We start from the raw sequence: 6384 nt of genomic DNA, 5'->3' as shown, positions 1-6384 counted from the left end.
TACATCCCCTGCACAGCACATCCCAGAGTGCAGCCCTGCCACAGCTCTGCAATTCAGTGCTGGGGGTTGTGTTGCAGTTTGGTTCTGAACCAAGAGAAGAGTTCTTTGCAATGAACTGAAGAATAAAAATCAATATTCCTTAGATGGAATTCAAAGGTTAATAATGCCCAATACCTCCTATGTGTTTCTTTATCTTCTGATTGATCATCTAGTCCAGGTAATTGTTCCCTTCTCCCTTTGAGTATCCTTCATCATCATTATATTCTCTACAGTGTACTCTCATTAGAATACTTTTCACTCCATTATTTCTAACCCTTTCCTGCTGCCTTTTCAACTTCCATCTCTACTATAGGTATTGAAGATGACAGATCTTGTGGTTACTAGACAATAGACAGATAAATAAAAATTATTGGCCAATGCCTGTATTTCAGTTGAAGAGAGTTCAGCTCTCAAAATGAAGAAAGAATATACAATTCTTGGCAGATGGGACTTTGTTCTAATGTGAAAAAAAGAAATTTTATGAGAGACATGGCAGGAACTGAAAGATCAGGCTCAGTCTTGACTGAAAAAAGAACTTTGAGAGCTTGTTGATCCTTTGCCAGCGTTAAAGGAGTCAACTCAGTTAAGTGTTCTTAGCTAATATAATGAGTCTGCAATGTGCAGTCATAATAACCCCACAGCATTAATACTTTTTTTCCTCCTCTTTAGTCTGCTTAGTGTTAAACAATGTCTACTATTGTTTTAGCTCAGCTCATAGTTCAGTTTTTGGAGTACTTAAAAAAATGCAACTTAAATTATTCAAGAAAAGAACAACACCCTTCTTCTTAAGGAATAGCATTAATATTAGATAAACATTGCATTAACATTAGATATACATTAATATTAGATAAACATAAACATCAGATAACATAATATTAGATAAACATTAGATAAACAGATGAGCAAGGGCATCTTTAACTAGATCAGGTTGCTCAGAGCCCCATCGAACCTGACCTTGAATGTCTCCAGGGATGGGACATCCACAACTTCTCTGTGTCAGTGTTTAACCACCTGTGTTGTAAAAAACGTCTTCCTTATATCTGATCTAAATTAACCCTCTTGTAGTTTAAAGCCATTACTCTTACTGAAACAGGGTCCACTAAAAGTTTGTCCCCATCTGTCTTCCAAGCCCCCTTTAAGTACTAAAAATTCTCCCTGGAGCCTTTTCTTCTCCAGCTGAACAACTCTCCCCAGCTCTCTCAGCCTTTCCTCACAGCAGAGGAGCTCCAGCACTCTGAGCATCTTCATGGCCTCCTGGGACTATCTCCAGCAGTTCCATGTCCTTCCTGTGCTGGGGATCCCAGAGCTGGAGGCAGCACTCCAGGTGGGCAAAGATTCTGGGGTCTCTTCAGTGTTTGAACAGTCCTGCAGTTCCTCATGGAAAATCCCAGGATTTATGATGTTCTGAGCTGACCAGAAGCCTGAAAGAGGTCAAGATACTCTTTTATTCTACCCGATTTCCAAAAGGCAAAGAGAATGCACACGCCTGACAGTCTGGGGCCATTCCCAGCAAGCCTCTGCTGCTTAAAGGCATAAAATGCACATCCTTGGGCTTCTTAAGTACTTCTGAATTTCTTGTCCAACTGGTTCTGTTGCACAACATGTCAGCACGTGCTGGCTTGGGAAAGAGGGTAGGAAGGAAGTTGTTATCAGAAGCTGATAGGAAGGAAGCTGTATCCCAAGTGCCTTGTTTATAGGCAGGAGCAGATAACCTGACTCATATCTCTGAGTCCCCAGCACTACAACATCCCCATGCTCATACCACGTGAGACACATGGAATGGGCACACACAAGAGGCTTTAACCCCTGCCCCAGGGATGACAGAAGCACTTTTTTATCCTTGGTTGTACAAACCAGCAGTGTCTTGAGCCTGTTCTTGGCAAAATCTCACACCTTTTTCCTCTTGATGTTGGATCCACTGGCTGCCATAGCATCTGAATGGGCTTGCAGGTAGCACTGGGCTGATGTAATTTGACCAAATTTGAAGTCCATGATTGTCTTCTGACCACTTTGTGTGCAGTCAAACCATGATAAGATCCCATTTCACAAGCCAGATGGGAAAAGGGTTGGTGAGGCATCTCCAGTGCAATGCATTCAGATACTGCATCGTGAATCACTTTACTTGGAGCGTGACCTCTCCTCTTCAGAGTTAAGCATCGCGTGTACCACCAAAACCCTGTGCTTGTCGTGGCCCTATCTGATTGATCCAAGCCTTTAGTGAACAGGTTGGATCACCTATACCAGGTGTGCCTTTGTAGGAGAGCACAACTTTAAAAGTACCATTAATAACTGCAGTGTGGTAGGAAAAGACCAACAGCTCAGAAATTGAGTTATTTCACTACCATTAAATATACCCAACCACACAGAGGGTAAAGCACAGTCATTTCACATATCTCTACCTCTGAAGTGCTGACAGCTGTCTTGCAACACCGGCTGGGTCTAGCAGTGATTGGAGGGAGTCTGGAAGATCCTGTTCCCAAAGAGCACTGACAACACATTTCTGGGTGTCTCCTCCTTCATTTGTGTACCATGGCACTGCAGGTTGAAGAACATTGCTCAGACTGCTCCATGAAAGCCACTTCCAAGACAAGCTGCTGCCAGTCCTTCATGGCATTTTGACACTGGTGTTGTTCTTCCATTGCTTTAAACTTCAAAAAGGGGAAGAAATCAGAGAGGAAAGTGGATCAGGGACCTTCAGCATTCAAAATGTGGAAGGGAAGATCTTTCATATCTCACTAATACTAGCAATATTCCTCACGTGCAAGGATTTGCAAGACTGTGGCTCTAAGTGTATTTGTATGACACAAAGCTAGAAGAAAACTGTACAATTATCTGGACTAAATGCTAATGAAGGACAGAAAGCATTCACCCTTAGTTGATACATCAGTCCCCATGAAGAGGAAGTAAAAGACATTTTTAAACTTGAATGCTGGATTTCAGTAGATTAGAAAGAGAGAACCATGAATTAAGCAGATTTTCCAGCCTCCTACATACACGTTACTGGATCTTTTACTTAAATCCCATTATTATGTATGCGGGTGGAAGCTGCTGCCCAACAAAAAAAAATAACAGAAAAATCAGGAAAGCAGAGGGCCCTGCAGATGCCTGGTGCTTCAGAGCTCTGTGGTTTAGAGGAGAGGTTTGCTGGGCTCAGGGGCAGGGGGCTGGCATGTGAACTGAGTGTCCACATGGATGTCTTGAACCCATTTTTGAGTGTGTCCGTCATGTTCGGGAACAAGTGAGAAACTAAATTATAAATAACAGAGCAAGACTGCTGGGAAAGAAATAAACCCCAGTAAACCAGAACAATCAGTTTGTTCTCCAGTGTTTCCTGTACAAGTAATAAAATCTAATAACTGAGTTGCTGTTAACAGTTAATGACCACTGCATTTGTTAATGGACCCAGACAAATGAGAGCAGTTTAATACAACAAACAGACCATTAGCTGTATTAATGGTTGGCTTGTAGGAGTTAGTGCTCTTATAAACTATATTCTGCAGTTTATAATACCGGCACTTTATAAAATGACCCGGTCTTTTCCAAAAAGTAAAAAATAATAAGGATCAGGTGAGCTACAATTTAGTAGTGGAAAATCAGTATGCATGGCAACTAGGAAAAGCTGATATTAGGCTACAATCTATTTTTCTGTTTTGCACTGGAATAAATCAGGACCAAGAGCAAACATACAAACCAGAGCTGATTCTTGTATAGTGTAAATGAGTGGCAGCTTTGCTTTTCACTTCAGTGAGTTATGGATTGATCCTATAATTATTATAATTAGACAGGAATTTGATCTTTTTTTTTTCTCTTCTCTCTAGACCACAAATGATTCCACATATGGGGTATTCAGTCTTCAGCAGCTGTCATTATTTAAAGGTTTAACAAGCAGTCTTATAGAAAGAACTATAAAAGGGAAGTGGTATAAATAAACTAAAATTAATAGAGGAACAAAATAGAGTTAGTTCCTACTTCAATTGTTTCTACAGTTCTCTTAATTTTTGTATTTTTATAGTGTATTTAGCTGCAGTTTCAGTTACAAAAAGTGTCACTGGCACTGTTTGCAATGGCAGTTGTTCAAGATAAAATTCTTCCATTGCTTTATAGACTCACTGCTGAATGTAACCAGTGTCCAGTAGAAATTTAATGTGGAGCAGTTTAAGAATTTGCCCTTAGCTTGCCAAATGAGGATGCTACTAAATTATTACAGAATTATAGGTTACTGGGAAAGGGAATAACACAGAGTTTGATAGGAAAAAGAAATGGAGATTTTTACAGGGTTCATGAATGGACTCTAATTTGTGTGTATCTGTAGTGTGAGATAAGGCCAGGCTTAAATTACAATGTTACAACAGGACATGGCCAAGATCTTTGGTTTTGTTTGTGGAGCTGAACTGGAAGTTTTTCAAACAGATTCCCAAAAACATAAGAGAGAAATTGCATAAACTTATCCATAAGGTTACTGTGACTTGAAGGAAGAATGTAGGAGTAAACTTAGAGTTGTTCCCATCTTTGACCATGCATCCACCTGCAGGGAATGGTGCCTAAGCCAGCCTCAGGAGGTGTCATTCTTCAGTTTTTAACTTAGATATGGAAATTACAGTTCAGAGGAACATAGCATGGTCACTGTGCCCCTCCTAGATCCATCATACCTCAGCCATGCTGCTCCACGTCCTTCCTGTTTATTCCTTTCAGCTGGCAATTTGTGGTTTAAGAGGTTCCTGGGCCAGGGTTTATCTCATGATCAGTAGCCACTATTAAGTCTATCCTCCATTAACACCTAGTCCTGAATAAGGTTGTTTACATCTCCAGCCTCTATTTTTTGCAATGAACTCCAAATTGTAACTATGCACTCTGTGAAAAGGCATTTGCTTCTGTATGTTTTTAAACCTCTGACACCAAAACAGTTTCAAGTGTCCTTTAGTTCTTGGCTGGGAAAGAATGAAAAGTACTTTCCCATTCATACAGCTCATATGGTTTATGATTGTACAGATCTTCCTCATATTTTCCTTTTCATTCATTCCTTCCCAGACTCAGAAATATCAAGCTAGGCAGTCTCTTCCCCTTTACAACCCTGTTTTTCACCTTTCATCACCTTTGTCATCTTTTTCTGTGCATTTCCTAGAGCTATTCTGCATTTTTTTGAGGTGGAGGGAGCAGCAGGCTTGCATACAATAAATGGCATGAGTGTGTCATTTATACAGTGCCTGAGTGACAGTTTTGGCATTGTTGTCAGTTGTTTCTAACAATTACCAATCGTCTGCTTGTCTTTTTGATTGTTGGTGAGCTCTAAGCTGGTTTTCTTTTTCCAGGGGATTTTCCACTACTACACTAAAACCTTCTCCTAGAGTGGCCGGTTAATAACATTGCCTGTAACCTGGCTTGTTTATCCTGTAATTTACCCATAATTCAGATTGCATTGCCTTTCTGCTTTATTTTCTGTTTGTTGCCACTGTATGTCTCCCACCACTCTGCTGCTCAGGCACATCAGGAGATGTGTTCACTCTTCTCAGTGGTTCCTTGAACAGCTCTGTGTTATGGGCTGACTGCTCAGGGAACCATCCAGTTTGGCAGGAAGCACTGGGAAGAGCTCAGCCTCCCTGAGCACTCGAGGGCACAGAATGAATCACCCTGCCATGCCTGGAGCCTGGTCTCCCAGGTCCTGCTGAGGAAAGGAAGAGAATCCACACTCCTGCAGACCTGTCTGGCCCCCAGAGCTGTGCAAGGAGGGTCAATGCAGCCATCACCAGATGGTGCAGCTGCATTCAGCCTTGCAAGGTCATGGTGTGCAGGGATGCTTTGATTCTTGGAAGAAAAGACCTAAGTGGGGATGTTTTTGCACTGCATGGATGTCTGGAGAGTAGGCAGGGTAGGTTCTGACTTCATGTTGCTGCTCAGTTCTCTTTGAGAACAGGACATTTGGGCTTTGGCTGGGAGTTCAGAATAGGGGTGTGTTCAGATGCTGTTTGAGATGATCTGTTCCAGACTGGATTGAGTGGATAAACAAAATTAATTAGATTCACATCATATGAGTCCAGAGGATTGATTTTTTTCCTGCAGCAGAAAACTGGCTCACACTGCTGTTAACCAGAAATACTTAAAACTGTGGCTCACCTGCTTTTTCCACGAGTTCTGCAATACTTGCTAGGTTTATTTGAAGTCTGGGTAGAGGAATCATGCTATCACGTGAGATTCCAGTGAACCACTGAATAGAAAAAGTTGAATCCCCATTCCTATTGCTATTATAGATGAAACGCTAGCATGGCAAAGTACTTCACCTTGTGTGATTATGCAGAGGAAATGGCACTGTCTGAGCCTTTAACCAGCAGATTTTTGTCTTCTCCCTGT

This window comes from Cinclus cinclus, chromosome 6 (assembly GCF_963662255.1).
Source record: "Cinclus cinclus chromosome 6, bCinCin1.1, whole genome shotgun sequence".
Classification (NCBI taxonomy): Eukaryota; Metazoa; Chordata; class Aves; order Passeriformes; family Cinclidae; genus Cinclus; species Cinclus cinclus.
The sequence above is the reverse complement of the archived record's forward strand: the minus strand, read 5'-3'. Positions refer to the sequence as shown.